The 18,559-nt window shown below is 36.2% G+C and overlaps 1 protein-coding gene across 4 annotated transcripts in view; it reads left to right on the forward strand.

Moving 5' to 3' along the window:
* The window catches only part of lpp (LIM domain containing preferred translocation partner in lipoma), a 217,564-nt gene that overhangs the window by 26,609 nt on the left and 172,396 nt on the right, over positions 1-18,559 (forward strand). For all 4 annotated transcript variants that reach the window (XM_023268061.3, XM_035947166.2, XM_055014703.1 and 1 more), the window contains one exon: positions 269-314. The gene's annotated coding sequence lies outside the window, so the exon portion shown is untranslated. The remainder of the gene's footprint in view (positions 1-268; positions 315-18,559) is intronic.

Here is an 18,559-nt window from a genome sequence, read left to right on the forward strand (position 1 = left end):
TTCAGTCACAATTATCATTTTTGAATTTATCCCCTGCAGTCAAAAGTTAGTGTTTCACTTGAGGAGTTAGAGCTGCACTTTAATGCTAACTTTCTTAAAGTAAACAATTGAGTCAGAGGCACTGAGGATGGATTCAAGCAGCTGCTGCAGCCCAAACATCGGACCTTTCCATTTCATTGGTCCATATTCATTGTTCTCCAAATTATTACCTGTTTGTGAAACCAAATTTTCTTTTTATTTACAAGATGTATGTTGTGCTTCCTTTCAGGTGTCTGATCCTGTAGTCTCCACCATCAGTTAGTATCAACATTTGGGTGAGTACTCGACCTATTTTTTTTTTCTCCTTTTCACAACTGCATAATATATTCACAGAGCAAAGGTGCCTCCATGAACATTAATGTAGTTTCTATCAAATGACATTCCTTTTAATATCATTCAGTTCACCTTCCATTGTTTCCCTATGTACAATTAATGGATGCATTTGCAGTATATTTTCCATAGAAAGAACTGCTGCATTTTTGGGTCCATCACATATGCATCATCTCTTAGACTTTATAACTGTTCAGTAACTACAGCATTGTTTTGTCATCACTTCTCTCAGACTGAGAAATACAATCTATGATAGTTGCTCTCAGTATTGCAGTGATATTAATATTTTTCATTGCACAATGCAGAAAATCAATTTAATCTGCAATTTTAATGTGCCACTCTAACTCAGCTGTGTGTGTCTTGTTCAGACCTTACAAAAAATACTGTTGAACACATTGATCAGCAGGGCACTCAGACATTTAGACACAACCTAATTCCTTTGACCCTTCTCCTTTTTAATTTGTTAGCAGCTGATAAGTTCTGATTCATACTCTATATTCTAAGCAGGCTCTGAGCATTTTTACTCACTGTGGACTCGTTTTTCACTGCAGTATAAAGTCCTTTGCCTCTGTGGAAACACAACCATGGCTAGAGAGAGCAAGAACTCAAAAATGCTTGTGCAGATTTTGTGCACTATGACACAAATAAAAATCTTTACAAAAAAAAAAAAATCTGCAGTCAACATGTATAACATTTGCCAATAAAGTTACAAGTACTGCAAAAATGGAGGCTCTATATGCTATAGATACTTAACTATTCACTATTTGTTAGTACTTAATATTATTTTCTTTACTCTGCAATACATACATTTAAACCCTTGAAAATCACTAAATTTTTTGTTATATATGGCTAAAATATGGGGTGAAAACATGCATATTTAATGTGAACATTTAACATAGAAGGATTTATAGAAGCAAGTTGTGCTTGGTGTCAAAATTTCGGGCAATTCCTGTACTTTCACGTGGTGTCTTTTATTTTGTGATACTACCTATCCCACATGCTGACACTGACGTTTGAAGGTCGGACAGATATTTTTGATTTTTAGCTGTTCGTATATCATACATAACATAACACAGGACGTTTATTTTACAGAGATCCATTCCCTAGGTAGCCAAGATACAGCACATAAAGTTTCTAATGAATAGGATGATTAGTTTTTGTGTAACAGATGGCCAAAAGTAGCATTTTAGAAGTTCGTGATGGATAAAATCTCAAATTTGTCATTCTCTGTAACATGCAATTATAAATTTTAAGTAGATATTTTCACATTTCTTAGGACTATAGATTCCTGTGAAATGATCCTGAAAATTTCAGACCTCTAGCTCTTTTTGTTCAGAAGTTATAGAAGCCTGAAAATAGCCGAAAACTTCAAGTCTTAATTTTGGTTGCAATTTTAGGGTACCCACTACCTACTTCAAATGGTCATAACTTTGGAACGCTTTACAATTAAGCCTTGCAATTTTGGATTTTTTCATCATATATAATGTTCTATAAGCATGTAAAAGTTTAGAAAAATCTGAGGGGGTCAGGTGGGACCACTTGATGAAATATGTAATGACCCATATGCATTTTTTATTTGCATAATTATATATGTTTACTTATGAATGTTTGACAAATTCTTCTTGTGGTTATTTTGGAAAATATTCATATGACTTCTGCATGTATAGAAGTTTCTAGTAGTAAATTCCAGGGCCTGTTTAATGCATTTGCGTCATAGAGAGGGCAGAAGGTTGCCTGATGATGTACAGTAAATGTTCCTGTAATGCATTCTTGATTTATGCGATTAGCCACGCTTATTATAAAAGAAAGCCATGTTTTTAAACACTGAAAAAAAAAGAACAGTACCCACTTTGTTCTGCCATAGAGTCCTTAAAAAACCCGCACATGTAGTTGCAGCTCCATCGCAGTGTTCTGCTGTAAGTTGCCTCCAGCACAGGAATTGATTGATGATTTAGTGTCGGCTTTTAACTGATTGATTGTCACAGCTCCACTGCAAGATTCGTTGGAAGTGTGGTGCTTTTTTTTTGGAAATGTATTGTGATTTTGGTGCAGTGGCCCAGTTCAGATGAACTGGTCATTGTGGTCCACAAAATCTTGATTTTGTACACAACCAAAGAAATAGCAGTGAGACAAGAAGTGCTCTGAAAAAAAGACTGTAGTGAAAAAAAATGCTCTGTGGCCTATAATGTTATCTCTATCATTTAACAATTTGAGTTAGCACTAATTGGAAACTAATTTACCTTAATTTTGCCAATAAAATGTAATTTCAGAGAGGTCACTTTTGGTTGTCTTGTGTTCTAACATATTGTAATGCAGTTCACTGTGGGGATGACTTAGTCTTGTGCTCAAGGTGTACAAAATAAGGTATAAACTTCACAGAAAAATTACATTATGTTGATCAAAGAGGCTCAGATATCCTCAGGTTTCAGATTGTGCAGACTTTCTTAACTGAGCTTCAAACATTTCAATTGCGATTACCATGATAACACTACGGATGCATGTAGGTTTATATTTGTCGGTGCAGTTTTTCGTACAGGCGTGATATTGCATGAATGAAAAGGTTAAAAAAAATTGAAACCTGTACCTTAATACAGACATATGCTTGTCAAGCTTTTTGCTGCTTATTAAGTATGCATTTGGTGTATGACTTAAGTCTACAGTGATTCTTTGTCTTTATCTCCTGATTAGCTGATTCTTATTATTTCTGGAGCATTATTTCTGATAAGCTGCTGAGAGCCTTTAACAGCCCCATCAAACTTGTGTTTGCATGTCCTGATAACACTAATGGTCCTTGGTATAATTGATTTAAGATACATTGATTGATCAGTGCTTCAGTCACGCTTGTGTGTTTGTAATTCTAATGAAGACATGCAAACTTGTTTTTCAAACCTGTCACTTAAATGCATGTGTTGGATCACCTACATTCACTTTGAAGTCACTTTTGTAGCAGTAATTATTGAAAAATAGAATATGCAGCAAATACAGTTGCACTGAAATTGCACACATCATAAAGGCAGATATTAAAATTAGCTTAAAATAAGCTCTGTGGTATCTTTGCTTAGCAAAGCATGTACTGTTGTTGAATACCAAAATTAGATATATTTTTGAAACAGATGGCAAGGTGCTCATATGGGAACCTAAGCTCTTCTTCACTGAATATGAAAATGTTGAACAGGTGGTCCAGGAAGCTTCATTCCCTTCTGCAGCTTTCATTAACTCGCTTTTATTCTTCGAGTAATAATACGCTTATCCGTGCCTTTAGAGATATCGGGAAGACAAAAGAACTTCTTCTTTTCATAGATAAAAAAAATGGCAAAATTGTGGCCTTGTTACGAATTATTAGACACTAGCATCACTAAAGATCATAAAAGGCAGGCACACGGTGTGCATATTTTATGATCTGATAGGTGTCCGAAATCTGTGTTTATTTTAGCAGTGGTTTATTTTGCTTTAGGGCTTCAACTCCTTTTCAGTGGCCATGTGAATTTACCTTACAGTTACATTTGAATATGTGCACATTCTGTATCTCAAAATTTTGTCTGCATCACTATTAACCATAAATTTACTGTTACGAGGTTTAAGGCGTTTTGACCTATGACCTCCTTAGGACATAAAATGTCTTGTCACAGTTACATTGCTGCACTCAATTATCCTCCTAAATTGAAGGGCAGCATCAGTGCTTCAGTGAGATCGACTCTAAAATGAAGCTGTTGGCTGTGGTGTAGTAAATACATTGTTACAGAAACTGCTGTCCGTCAGCCTGCTGTTAAAAAAAATAAATAAAATACAGGCAAAATGAGGAATATGTCTTTACAAAAATCGCATAGCATTGGCTTCTGGCACACAACTTTCTGACCCAACATATTTTAATGAGATAGTTGATCTAAAGCTATGCTAGCAGCATGTAAATAAGAATTTGAAAGTGAACTATGTTTGAAAGCTATGACCTGCCACAGAGGTTTCTGTCATGGCCGCCCATTGCTAGCCAAACCACCACAACGCTCTCTGCTTGTTAACCTGGAACTGCCTGTAATCTGAGTGAGCACCTGTTCTGGTTGCTTCTGTAATAAACACAGCAAATGAACTGCAGTTTTCCACCTCAGTAAATGGTGAGAGTCTTCCTCTGGTGGCACAACCAGGACATACAGCTAGTGTACAGTATATTTTCTGGTATGCATGTCCCTCATTTAGTATGTTTTTAGTTGGTTGAATTATTTATGGTAATTAACTGATTAATCATTAAGACCCCTAGTATTAATACCAAAATCTGATTATTTCAGCTCAGAGAGAGCCGTTGATCAAGCACATAAGTACAAAAAACATATTTCTTACAAAAAATTTTAGATTTCTGGCAGACAGTTGTGGGTAACCTTTGGCAAGATGTCTGCAAGATTGCAGCAGTCATATTTTCATATGCAAGTTGAAGTCACGTCTTTGCCACTAATAGCAAATTTATTAGCAGACATTTACTAGAAATTTAACACTGCGCGAAAACTGTTATGGCAAACCGGAGGTGAACATGTTTACCATCATCACCAGGATATTGCTTGAAATTTGCTGTGAGTGGTGAACAGTAGCAGACTTGTGATGTTTTTTGTGACATTTTTTTTTCAAACTAATCACCCACAAATTTGCAACAAATCTATCACAAACATTTTGCTTTTTTGCCAGAAAGGAATGATATTTGACATTAGTTTGTGGCACTTTGCTCCCATACATTCAAGCAAGATATTAGACCATCAGCTAATGCTAGTAGCTTTGTAACAGTTTAAAGTGCATCAGTTCTTGAATCACGTTATTGTTGCTCAGTGCCCTATTAGCTAATGTAAGCTAACAAAACATTAGCTGAGCAGCTAAGATGTCATTTCTGGAGATAAATTGAGACATCTGCTACATTCAGTGTTAGTTTGCCATCTGCAAATGTTCTATTGCTTTTGCATGTCATCATTTGAATCATGAATGTAGACAACCAGAAACTGATGAAGTTTTACAGCTTGCACAGTTATGTGCCACATTATATTTTATAATTTTGTAGCACTGTAGATGAAGAACTGACCTTTTTTACTGACCCATTTCAACATTTAGAGTCAATATTTTATTCCCTACAGCCTACACAGCATCCCATAGGTACATTGTAATTAGTGACTTTAAATGCATGTTGCTGTTTATTCCCTATAGCAAAGCTAAGAGTAATTCTTTATAGAGAAATAATTTCAACTTTGGTTAACATCTATCAACCTTTAACATTTTGTTATGTCGATGTATTCTTCAAAAGAGTCTATGGCAGTGTTTTTTCATTCCATATTATATTATATAAAATTACCATGGAAACTATGAGCCTGCATTTGGAGATAGAATATGTGTCAGGGTCATCAGTGATGGTACTTCTTCATCTTTTGCATACTAAAGGAGCTGAGTGATCTTTTCAAGGTTTCAACTAATTGCTTTATAGTATTTTTAATCATGTTAATATCTTGCTTTCTTATTTTATATTTGCAGTGGTCATATTTAGCAGATAGTAGAGTGGCAGTGTTCAAGAGTAGAAGAAAAAAATCTACATGATGATGTAGATTTATTAAAATTCTCTATTTTCACTACAAGTTGTTTTTAGCACAGAGCTGTTGGGCTTATGATACGACAGAGAGGTGAGTCATTTCACAGAAAGAGAAATGTTTGTAATCAAATTAACCTTTCAGTCTTCTCTGTGGAAACTAAAACAGCAACAGCAACACAAAATGCTGAAGATTTCACAAGTAGCCAAATGCATTTTAGGTTAAAATACTGGAATGTTGCCCTCCACACAGATTAGCTTCATTTCTGATTCAACATGAAAGCATCACAGTAACCTACCAGTAAACTGATGGACACCACCTCACATGACTGGGCCACGGTGATGGTGTAAACTTAACTTGCCAGGGATGGTTCTTGGTTTCTCAGACTGTTTGTTTGGATTCCTGGCTCACAGTTTGCCTGTTTGGGCCAGATTCTTGAAGCACACATCAAATCAACGGATGACTAGCAAGGCTGGCTGCCAGCTGAATTTCAAGAACAGTTTAGCTTCACAGTAGAATTTAAAATGCTTAGCTCTTTTTTGGGCTTGACTGGAGCTGTAGACAAACGGGTTTCCTTGACTCATTTCAGAGTGTTGGGACTTTATGCAAATGGATAAATCCTTCAGTTTCTGCTGGACTCATAGAGGACTGCATCAGGAAAATTATATTATGGCGGCCTTTGCAAAAATGTTGCAGTCTCCACTCTCATTCAATAGCCGTGCATTTCAGTCCAACCTAATACCATCCTACAGTATGCAAGGCAATTACAGCACCTCAATGGAACATCTAATTCCTAACTCTGATTCGTACTGTTCCTTACATTTTTCTTCAGAGCTTTTCCAACCTGATAATGGCAGCAGTACACTCTGTATGTGTTTAGCGTTAAAACAGCTTTCATGACTGAAAGAAAAATCCATGTTAAATCTTAATCAAATGAATGTTTGTTTGCTTACATTTCATGATGCCACCTAAAATGTTGTCTTTGCGGCTCATATCAAGTAAATAAAATAAGTATGGTGTGCATTCTTCAACTTTTAGAGCATCATGGTCCATCATACAGTTTTAATGTAAAATTTAAATGTGTAGAGTTTCTTTTCTAGTTAGTGCCTATATTAACCCCAACAAATTATTTTACTTAAAGATAGACAACATGACATTGACTGGCCCATGTACAGTAAAGAAAATGAGTCCATATTACTTATTTTGATCATACATTTCCTGTTCTTTTTGACCAGTTGATAAACAAACATTCTGCTATAGTAGATGAAACCTCATTAAAAAAAATGGTTAAAAATAAATTGCCTTTATTTGTTCCATTTTAATTTTGGCAATGGTAATTACCAAAATGCTTATTTGAAGGCTGCAAAAAACTTCTCTATGCAGGAGAAACTCTGAAAAAAACCAACAAATTTTTGACATTCCAGATCAAATTTAATATTCATGGTGACTAACAGCTGTAATTCTGTGTCAACACAACATGGTGCAATCACAGTGATGGCCCAAGTGTGGCTTGATTGCATGGTCCAGAGCAAGTTCTAAACAAAAACAATGCTGTTGTTGTCTTTGCTTACATGGCGCCTGAAATGTTTTACATTCATAAGCACTGCTTAACAGAGAGCGGCGTTAGCTGTGTAGTGGCATCTATTATCATGGGATTGTGTGCCTCATTAACATCAAATTTGGCAGATTTGGATGAATGAGGCTGAGTGTGCAGTCGTGTCACAAGGGTAATCTTTCTGACTTGTTTTCCTTTTTCTTTCCTGCCTGCTTGCTTTTATTCATTTCTTTCTTCCTCCATTCTGTCTTCCAACATAACAAACTTCATTATAGAGATTCTGCTTGGTCTGACTTCAGTAGGTAAGAGTCAATGAGGTATAATTACTGAGGTGAACATAACATAGCACCTGACCACTTGGCATAATTGACACAAGAATAATTTGCTTCAGATATCTGTTATACGGATGATATTACAAATAGATACAGTAAGAGAAAATTTAATTGCTGTCATACCAACCTTACCTTATTGGCTAAACTGTTTACTATATTCCTAATACTGCTACAAATAGACCCAAAGTTTGGCTGTTTAAAAATGTGTTATATTCTCCATGGAGATCACTGGGTATATGGCAGCGCTGTAGTTACCACTAAGGAATGCGAGGTCCCTTTTTTTTTTTTTTTGAATTTGGGGTTTTAAGCAACCTAAAGGAGAATTTTATGGCAGCATTTAACTACCTTTTGACTACTTCTACTAAAAAATAAAATAAACAATAATAAAATAACATGGAAATAAAATCTTGAGCATTTCCCCTGTTCATCTTTATGCCTGATAGGTTTCAAAAGACTTTGAATTAGGCTAAACGATTTGGAAAAAATGTCTAAGATTTTTAGATTTAAGATTAGCTGTATGATTTTTTTAAGGTCAAGCTTTAACTGAATATTCATTGTGTAACTGATTTCGAACATTTGATGGAGCATTCCCACATCAGATACCACTAAAAGCGTGACCGTCACACAATGAGGACACATGAATTTGTGAAATCACTGACATCACAGTTTAAACTTTGGTTCAGACGTGTTGCATAATGTATATCATAATTTGTAGCCTTTACGATTTGGATTTAAAATTAATTATTCAGCCCTACTTAGAAATATGGACAAATAATGACAAAAAAATACAAATGAAATATGAAGTATCCAAGATTTTTATTATTATTATTATTATTATTATTATTATTATTATTATTATTATTATTATTATTATTATTATTATTATTATTATTATTATTATTATTGTTGTATTTATTTTGGCCAAACTACTGACCAGAAAGTATTTGGTCAGTGCTTCTAAAAAGTTGGGCTGTGGCAAGAATCAGTTACATCATTTGTGGTAGCAAGTTTGCATCTAAATTATGCCAGAAAAGAAACTTTTTCCTGCAGCATGATCAAGGCTTTCACTTTACCGTCTGTCAGCTCAGTGTTAAGCAACACTGACACATCGGCCTGACAAAGGACACGTCAGTGGTAATGTACTGCAAAGATCCAGCTCATACCTGTCTAGATTGCAGTTCTGAAAAATAAAAAGGCACTTCAACAAAAGAGACCATATCAAGATTACTGTCTTTTGTATAGATTTGTGCTGAAGGTTCAATATTAATATTCGTCTGTCACCCCAGAAGGGATCTTCTTATTGTTTTCAGCTCACAAATTAATGAAACTTGTAGCTTCTTATTTGAGCTTTACTCAGTATTGTTCAACAAAACATACAAAATAGGCAGGGGATCTATTTTTAATATATATGTTTATCATGAATCTGGCATTCAGTGTTTTGGTTTCAAGAATGTATGACCCTCTTAAAATTCGGGATTGCCTGATATAATTCATTTAGGTCTGATAACACGATAAATTCTTTGTAATCAAAGAGACATTTATAGTAAAAATGGAATTTTGGAACAAAAGCTTTAAGTATGGGTAAAATTAGTATCAGATAATGCTGTGAATATTGCTCAGGACCAATGAGTGACTACAGATAAAGTCGGCTGCAAGAGAGCCAATGTAGTGCATTTTTTTAAACTGAATTGTTTTATTGTGAATCAGTTAAAATTGACAATGCCAATAACCATAAACATGAAGATAAGATCAGATAGATCTGATTAGTTGAGCCCTACTTAAAATCCACCGCCAGATTTAAACTCTGTGCAATCTTGGTTTGAGATAAAAAGCTGATAAAATCAAGATTCATTAAACTGGCTTTCTATATTTTGTAACTCAGTTATCAAGCACCGTAGTGATACAGCTGGTTAACTTTATGTCTGGTACATATTTAGAATGCAGACACAGCGAGCATGAATATCTGTTTCACTGAATCAATGCTGCTCTGTCGGCTGGGAGTGGCCACGCGCCTTAACAATGCAATGGAAAATAATTGTGTATCGAACTGGTGTATGACAGAGCGATTGTAGCCTTTGTTCATGGCTCTGCAGATATGTTTGTTAGTTGCCACCATACTGCATGTTTACACACTAGGAATAAAATACTGTTCTTAAACAATTACTGCAGCTTTCCGTGAGAAGCCAGAGCTCAGGATGATGTACAGCTGAGTCCTGATCACCTTCCACAAGGAAAGTAAAGAGCAGAAAACAAGTAAATAAGACGTGCTTAAGATGGAAGGATTAGATTAAAACAAGCCCAGAGTGATTAAAAGGGCTGACATAGATACCCTGGCTGGATGTTTAGAGGGACCAGCTACCGGGTTTGGATTAGTTTTAAGCAGCAGGAACAAATAAACAGCAGTAGCCATCAGTCAATTAAGTATAAAGCCTCCCAAAACAACTAGTTTAACTTTGCTTTTCAATTAATCTTCTCTGGGTGTCACTACGGGGTCATCTGTGCGCTGCAGAGTGAGCAATGGAGAAGTGAAAGATTAAGTAAGAGCCCCAACAACTGTGCATGAGGACTAAAGCCTAATTCAACCCTGCTCATGCTGCACAGATGCTTCTGGCCAAACAGGATTTCAGCACTTTGTTTTTCTGCAGAAGTTGGACAAACATCAGATTTCTTTTAGCAAACAATCTGCGGATGAATCGTGGAAGTCCAAGCTGTGTCCAGTTTGTGTCCACTTGCTGCTCTACTGAGGTCTTTTAAGAATATTCTTTATAGAAAAACACATCTGTGCTGTAATGTGTTCGTCAGAGAGATCTAAAAGAAATCCCTGAGCTCAAGTCCTTATCAGCGGTGGACGGAAATCTCTGATGTTTTCTGCTGTGGCTGTAAAATCACATTGTTTACTGCACAAATGGAACAAGTGTTTTTTACAAAACCTAACTAAAAATACAGACTAAGAGGGGTATGAACACTTTTTTGCCCTAATAGTGTACATACAGATATTCCTTTCAGGCTCCATCACTGCCAACAACCTCCACAAGGCAGAGCAGACCAGGTTATTTAATAACTTCACCTGAAAAAACATCCCCAAATTCAGCGAGCAACAACTTAACTGTGATGAAGAAATTAAAGACTTTTAACTCTATGGATCAGAGACACATGATGAACTTTTAAAACAAAATAACTCTTCTTGTCTCGATCACCAGGCCAGCATGAGATCTGAAAAAACAAATCAAAAACAGACATTTTTACTTCTCCCTGATCAAAAATTCACATTGGAGAGTTAATAACAGCCTTTTAACAGTAAGTCTGTGACACTGATATTGTTGAACCTGTTCTAACATCTGTAAATTGCAATTTCTACCAAACTATATGCAGCAGAATTTAATGACAACATCAGTATTAATCACTGTAAGAGAGGTTTTCCTGGTTTTCAGGTGACTATGCATGACGGTAACATCGGTCAGTGAACAGTAAAGATGACAATCTGTTGCCATATTTGACAGAAATCTATGCACTTGACTATTTTTTTCTTTAAACAGAAATGTCCATTATGCTTAAATAAACAATATTTCAATTGACAAAGCTGTTAGAAAACATTATAATTGTTGTCATGCTTGTTGGTGCTGGTGAATTTCATTTATTTTGTTCTCATGAATCTCTTTGAGGATGTCAAAAAATTGCTCTATGCATGGAAAACATCAACCTACAAAGTTATTTCACCAGAGTGAATGGATCTCCTAACAACTTGCTGACAACTAGCTTCTCTGTGTCTTGGTTTGAGCCAAGTTGCATTGATTTTATTGATAAGTAAGAATTTTTTTGTTCTAAGTCTCTCTAATTTGTTTTCGTTCTTGTTTCCTTTGTTTTTTGTCTAAGCACAGCTTGCAGTTGAGCCAAATAGTCACAGATTTTTTAGTCAAGTTACTGTTGTTGGCAGCTGAGCGACTTCTCATTTTTGACGAGGAGACTGAATTTTTATTTATTTTTTTTAGGGATTTATAATTTCTGGTGATTGTTCTATTTTTGACAATATTTTTTTTAAATGATACATGTAATGTCATTTTGATGTCGTGTAATAATTTAAGCTTAGGTTTGATAAATCTTTCCGACAAAATCGCACGTCACACTTTCATTCAAAGATAATCTTTGAACACCATTTTTAAAAAAATAGCTGCTGTCGTTGCTGGCAGAGATAAATGGTCAATATCATAAAGATAACATGTTTTTTGTGGGTTCTGGGCTTCAGAAGGTTAAGAGACAAAACCAAAAAAATCATCAGGGTGTTTTTTTAGTGACACACATTGGAAAATAATGTCATAAATACCTAAAATGTAGATTACCAACTTGTATTCAGTCATAAGCTCTGTGTTACGAATAGTTTTCGTACTACTCTCCCACAGTGGCTGTGAAACGTACAGTGAGCTTAGCTACTGGTATTGTGTGCTTTAAAGAGAGTATGAGGAAACTCTGGCTCGGTGTGACATGATGAAGTTATGGGCCTAAAGCTCCTCATTGTTATGTATCTGTGGTCCTGCAGTCCAGCACTGTAGAATATGGAGAGGGTGAAAGAAATGGCGCAAAGGCTGCCAACACATTGGGCCTTTTCAACTGAAGCAATACCTGCAAGTCAAGACAAAGGGGCAAAGCGCTCTGGCTTTTGTCTGCGTCTCTCGTCAGGCCAAGCCCAGATGATTTGGACACAATTACGATGTGAAATCTCTGTCTGCTGCAATTGCCTAAATGGTAGCTCAAGTATTTTAAAAAGCTTGGATGAATTTGTCACAAGCTTATACTCATTCATCTGAGCTGTACTGAGGGGATTCTTGAGCAAAGTCATCTGTATTCTGTAAACAAAGTGTTATTGATGAGTTGATTCTATGTGGCTTTGCCAGTGAGCGAGCTGGGGAAGGGATTATGTCCCCAAGCCAAAACCCAATACAAGTTTGAATAAGGGGATAGATGTGGAGTGCTCATTCTAGCAGGAGAGGATAAGCTGTGTTCAACATTAAAATAACAGCTCAATACCTGTGATATGAAAAGGGTTGGAAATCGCAGACTCGCGTAAGTGGGAAATATGCCCGTTTACTGTCTCATAATGATAAATCGACCAAAGTTTTTCGAGAGTCCACTAAAGGAAACACAGTGTTCTAATTCAGTGTGTTTTGGAAGAAGTGCGACTTGATGTTTGTGTTGATAGCAGCTTACCAAGGGACTGCAATTGAAGGAGGTATTTTTGAAGATCTATGATGAGGTTTCATCTACTGAGGGACTTAACCGTTTCCGCTGAGTGAGAGAGGAAAGGTGTAACTACAGCAGCATATGGTAGAGGCTGTGAGGAATCCAGAAATCCGCTAATCCACCGTTCTTACAGCATGGGGATTATACCTTCTGTGACTTTTGTCTGTTTTTACGTCTTGCTTTCCATTCCCCAGTCCACGGGTTGGTTTTCAATCACTGTTGTTATGCAGCTATAAGAGATCTTACTTGGTGCATCTTGTTTACGACCACTGAAAGAGATTTTTTTTCAAATAAATCTCTCCTTAGATACCTTGTATGGAAAACCGATAATAACTACACTTGTTGTACTTCTGTATAACAGTGAAGAATAACATAAAATATTTATATATTATTATCTCTGTTGTTTAAGGACCTTTTTTCCTGGTATGGACACATGCAAAAAAAATGTATTCACCTTAACTGAAAATTACTGCCAGTATAATTTAGATTTAGCTATTTTTACACACACTATGAAAGCAATATTCTGGCAAAAATAGAAAAAATATAATTGCTGTCCAAGTACAACATTATGTTCTTACTTTTTTTTGCTTTGAAGTCATTAGGTTGGTATTATATTCATTTAAGTCACTGACGTTTTCCCAAACTACATGTTGTTTTTGAAGGGAGCAGGTACTGGTGCTGTTAGAGCCACTGTTTTATGCTGATTGCACATTATATTCATTGAGTTGAAGTACTTTTTAACTTCAGCTTAGCAATTGATGTCAGTAAAGTTAATATTCTGACTGATTATTTTTGGATTTATTTTAAGTAATCAGATGATGATCAGCTTTGATAGTGCGACTGGGTCTTGATGTCTTAAGCAAACATGAGGGAAAACGTGTAGAATGGAGAATCGCTTGACCTCATGTTAAACAGAAAAGTTTTCTTATCTTGTTTAAAGTGAGAATAATTCAGCTCGTTGAAGCCAACAGAATCAGCAGCTGCAGTGTTGTGATTTGGACTGCTGAAAATGTGAATCAAGAAGCGGAGTTACAAGAAAAGGCCACAACAAGCCCAGTGTTGTAGACTGTGAGTTTGAATGAGTGCCATGTAGTAGAAATGTCATTTTGTAGCCTGTGTTGCAGGGCTCGCAATTGTCTTGTTTCGTTGTCATAACTTGTCTTTAAATGTTATGGAAGTCCAGTTTTGTAGTATGTAGTTTTACAGTTGAGAGCTGAAAGGTGAGAGAGTAGCATGGACATGTAGCAAAAGCTTCCTTTCCTTTACGGGGAACTTAATGAATCATAACCAGGAGCTTTCCCTGAACTGAATTTTTTGAGAGCGCATTGGGCAGAAGTGGTCAGCTCTGCCTGATTGTCCACTTCAGCATCAGATGTTCCTACGTTATTAAAAAGCTGACAACTTTACATTTAGTGGAACCTTTGGAACTGGGCTGAAATTAAGGTTCTAGAACATGTCTCTTTAATGCCAGTGTTGTCGGAGCTTGTTGCTTTATGTACTGGTGAGATTACAATACAGTCTGTCTGATTGGAGTAACGAAATAATGCATTTGAAGGTTTATCAGATGATCACAAGCAACACAGAAGTTGATACTTTTTGTTGTGACAATTTAGAGACGAGAGAAACCTTGTTTGCACGTTACAGGATGATGTACCAGAAATGTGCATATATTTGATTGGAAATTGATAGATTTGATTGACAAGGGTTAAAGATTATATAACCATTTTTGCCCTGTTGGTTAATAAAACATTAACAGAACATTGCTGTCACTTAAGAGTAGTACAAATTGCTTCTGTAACAAAGCACAACTGTAGCCTGAAGACACATTGTAGGGTTCAGAGGGTTAAAACACATTTTAAAATTGTAATCCTACAGAGTATTTCTGTCATGTTGAGGACTTCATTAGAGATTTTTGTTTTAATTGTCTCACAAGCAGGATATCTACATAAAGAATGAGACCTCTCTAAAAAAGGTCAACAAGTAACCAGTTAAGAATACATTTCATGTTACTGTAAGGTGCTGTAGTTTAGTAAGTTTTCATTACAACTGAATTTTTAACATTTAGGAAATAATAAACTAATAAAAAGATGTCAGCTAAACAGTCAATGTGTTTGATTTGATTGTACCAGTACCTGTGAATACTTGGTCTGGATACTGACTATATTTTTAACAGGTATTTAGTAATTGTATCCGAATAGATTTTTAAATATCCCTCCCAACCCTGACCATATCCATCCCAGTCTCCATAAGTTTTAAATAAACATGTATTCAAAACTGATTTACAGCTCTTTCGCCACACACATGCAATTATAAAGACACACACTGCTGACAGTTTGATCCCCCAAATTGCACGCTTGCCTTCATTTTTATCATATTTCATTGCTCTAGTCTTCACCAACTGAGCACTTTACAGCCGTACAGGCAGACAATTGACTTGTTTGTGAGCTCAGGATCATAATTAACTCTGTCCAACCTTAAAATGTGTCCTCTTCCATTTCACGCTTTTCTCATGAGATGAGGATTCCAGTCTGTCGTCATAAATTACATCTCAGAAAGTTTTTAGAGAGTCTTTGTGTGTTTTTTTTTTTTCTGAGAAACCCCAGTCAACCTAATTATCACCTAGCCTCACGTTGTGGACTGTCCTTGAAACGCCCAGCTGCATGTGCGTTGCCGTCCAAGTCTCGTCGCTTCTGACCGTTTTACTTCATCATATATCTTTAGGAAGACTGCTTTCACCACCGTGAACAAATATATTTCAAACAGAGAAGTCAGCTATTGTACTCCTCCTGTATCAGCCAACCAGCAGACCCTGCTCAGAGTCGCTTCTTAACATCAAGTGCTCATTTCCTAAATGAAAGGCAGCAATTAACACATCAAGGTTGAAGATGGTACCATTTTTTCGCCTCTTCCCGCCTTTGCAGGTAGTTACAGAAAAAAAAAGTCCTCCTGTTGTGTGATAAGCATTTCCTCTGCTGTGATAAGAAGCCTTGGGATAGTGCCTGTCAAATGAGGCCAATTAATGATGGCTTGATGTGATGTTTTATCTTTTCAAGGCAAGTCCGCCGCTACTCTCACTCACTGTTGTTCCCTCCCAGATAAGCTTTACTTTGTTGACTTTGCCCCAATCCGCTCCAAAACCAAAGGCACTTATTAGCTACCTATCCGAGAGTGACATTTGTGGCTACGGGCCACTGTTGGATAATGGCCTCCATCATCACGTCTATAGTTACTGGATTAATAATTTGATTTCCTTTCGGGCCATCATGGGCACCGCAGAGCTTTCTGGCATTTTTGGAGGCAAGGACCAGTGTTCTCCTCTAAAGGCTGTTTGGATCACACACATCATTTATTTAGCTCAATACAGAAGCACAGTTTGCTGGAGCAGGACCTATGAGATGCTAATTAAAGGGTTCACCAGCAAATTACAGAAAATGCAACTTACACAGAAGATATCACAAGAAGGAGCAACCGTTTGAATTGTATTGTAGGTTTCTATACAATGTCGTTATCAAATAAGGGCCATCTAATTCATTAGTTGTAAAGCTTTGGGAGATTTTCAGTGTTTGCTGCTGAAACGCATGTCTTTAGGCACAGCATTTTTTGTCAGATAAACAGTTAAAGAATGATATGTTGGCTGCAGTAAATGTTCTTTTAAAGCCTCCGAGAACTTTATTTGAAATCTTCCAATGCAGTCTTAAACCAAATTGTATAACAGCTTTGTTGGTTCACAGCACAAAATCGTTTTAGTTTCACAAAGAAGGCTGTGAAATTGTGACAAATTTGAAGTCCTTTTTTGTGAAAATATCACATGTTTGGGCTGCGTATTTAAGTCGCTATTGCACATTTTGGAGAGTGGTCAGCCTTGTCTGTATTGACTAAATAAAAAGCAGTTAGAGCTCAGAGAATATAATGTTGACTTTTTAGCTTTTTCTTGAAATACTTTGACTAATATTGGGTGAATTTCTATGGATTTAGGTTCACACATCCATGACTCTCCCAGAAGATGATGTTTTTTCAGTGATAATTACTTTATTCACTGACATATCTTGACAACAACTTGATAGACTGCTATGAAACTTTATATGGACGCATTTATGCTCCTCAGAGGATGATATTTCATTTTATGCAACTATGAGATTGAGTTTTTAGTTCTTTATTGCAATACCTCAACAAATTGCTACAAATTTAGGTTCAAATATTGACCATGCTCCCCAGAGGATGACATTTTTTCTGGGGCTACTATGAGGTTGACTTTATAGTTTTTGTTGAATTATCTTGATAAATATTGGTGGAATTTCTATGAAGTAGGCTTCATATGTTCACAGTCCCCAGAGGATGACATGAAATAACTTTGGTGTCCATTTAACTTTTCATCAAACACTGTCATGAGGTCAAAATTTCACATTGTCCAATAAGCAAATGTTTACATACTAATGCACTCAACGTTGTATACTGATTTGTGACTGTTTCTCCTGTGAACGTGCTCTTTTATTGTGACTTCCTGTTTTGACAAGTAACTTTCTTTTGCATATATCTAAAAACTGGTTTATAAATAAGTCTGCAGTGTGTGTTTACTTTTTACAAGCTACTACAAGTCCCATTGGTTGCATCTTAGGAGTTAGGTAGAATGGGGCAGTGTTTTAAAAGAAATATGTGTGATGATTTATCACAGGAATTCTGACAAAGATGCAAAAGCTGCAGTTTAAACAAAGGGACCTTTTGTCTTCTCAATTATATAGAGGATTAAGCGCCTGAACAATGAGATGTTGCTGCTTTTTTTATTGGTATGAGGTTGAACATCTTACCTTTGTCTTTCCTTTTTGTTAGTTATTGGCTTTCTTGAATGTCAGTGAAAGTGTGAATTTGTTAAGGCGTATTATTGCTGTTGAAGGTGTAGCACCATTGTGTATGCTTCTGCAGCTGAAGATTACATTACAATCAACCGATGATCTTCTGTCATTTGCTATTGATTTGCTAAAAATGTGAAATATGCAGATGCTTTCTTTGTTTATTGTTGATGCAAATATTTTTATTTTTTTTTTAGCCTGCCCTCTACCGCAGAGGTATGCGAGAGATGGTTAAGGTTGTGTTGTGTGATATATTTACAGCTGTCAGTCAGTAACCTCCTGAGACTCAGATAAGATAAACTCCTGAGACGTCGCATCTTACCACTTGCAGTATCAAGGAGCACATACTCCAGTCATGCAAGCCATCCAATTCTATTTGATATATCCCAAGCCAATACAAGCTGTCAGTCAGCATTAAAGTCAGATTCACATATTTACAGAAAAGTTGTGCTGCTGTCATTAGGGAGCAAAGGCCAACAACTCAAGTAAACTACTCAACAGCTGTTCAAAAAAAAAAAAGAAGTCATGCAAATCTTGTTAGGAAAGTTTTAAGGTGTTATTTTAACAAACAGGGCTCTTATCTGGCGGAATAAGAAGGTGTTTTTATGCCCAAGTGGTACAGGAGTGTAGTCTTTGTTTTTACTGTAATTCTGAAAGTCTGAAAATGAA

This window comes from Amphiprion ocellaris, chromosome 2 (assembly GCF_022539595.1).
Source record: "Amphiprion ocellaris isolate individual 3 ecotype Okinawa chromosome 2, ASM2253959v1, whole genome shotgun sequence".
Lineage (NCBI taxonomy): Eukaryota > Metazoa > Chordata > Actinopteri > Pomacentridae > Amphiprion > Amphiprion ocellaris.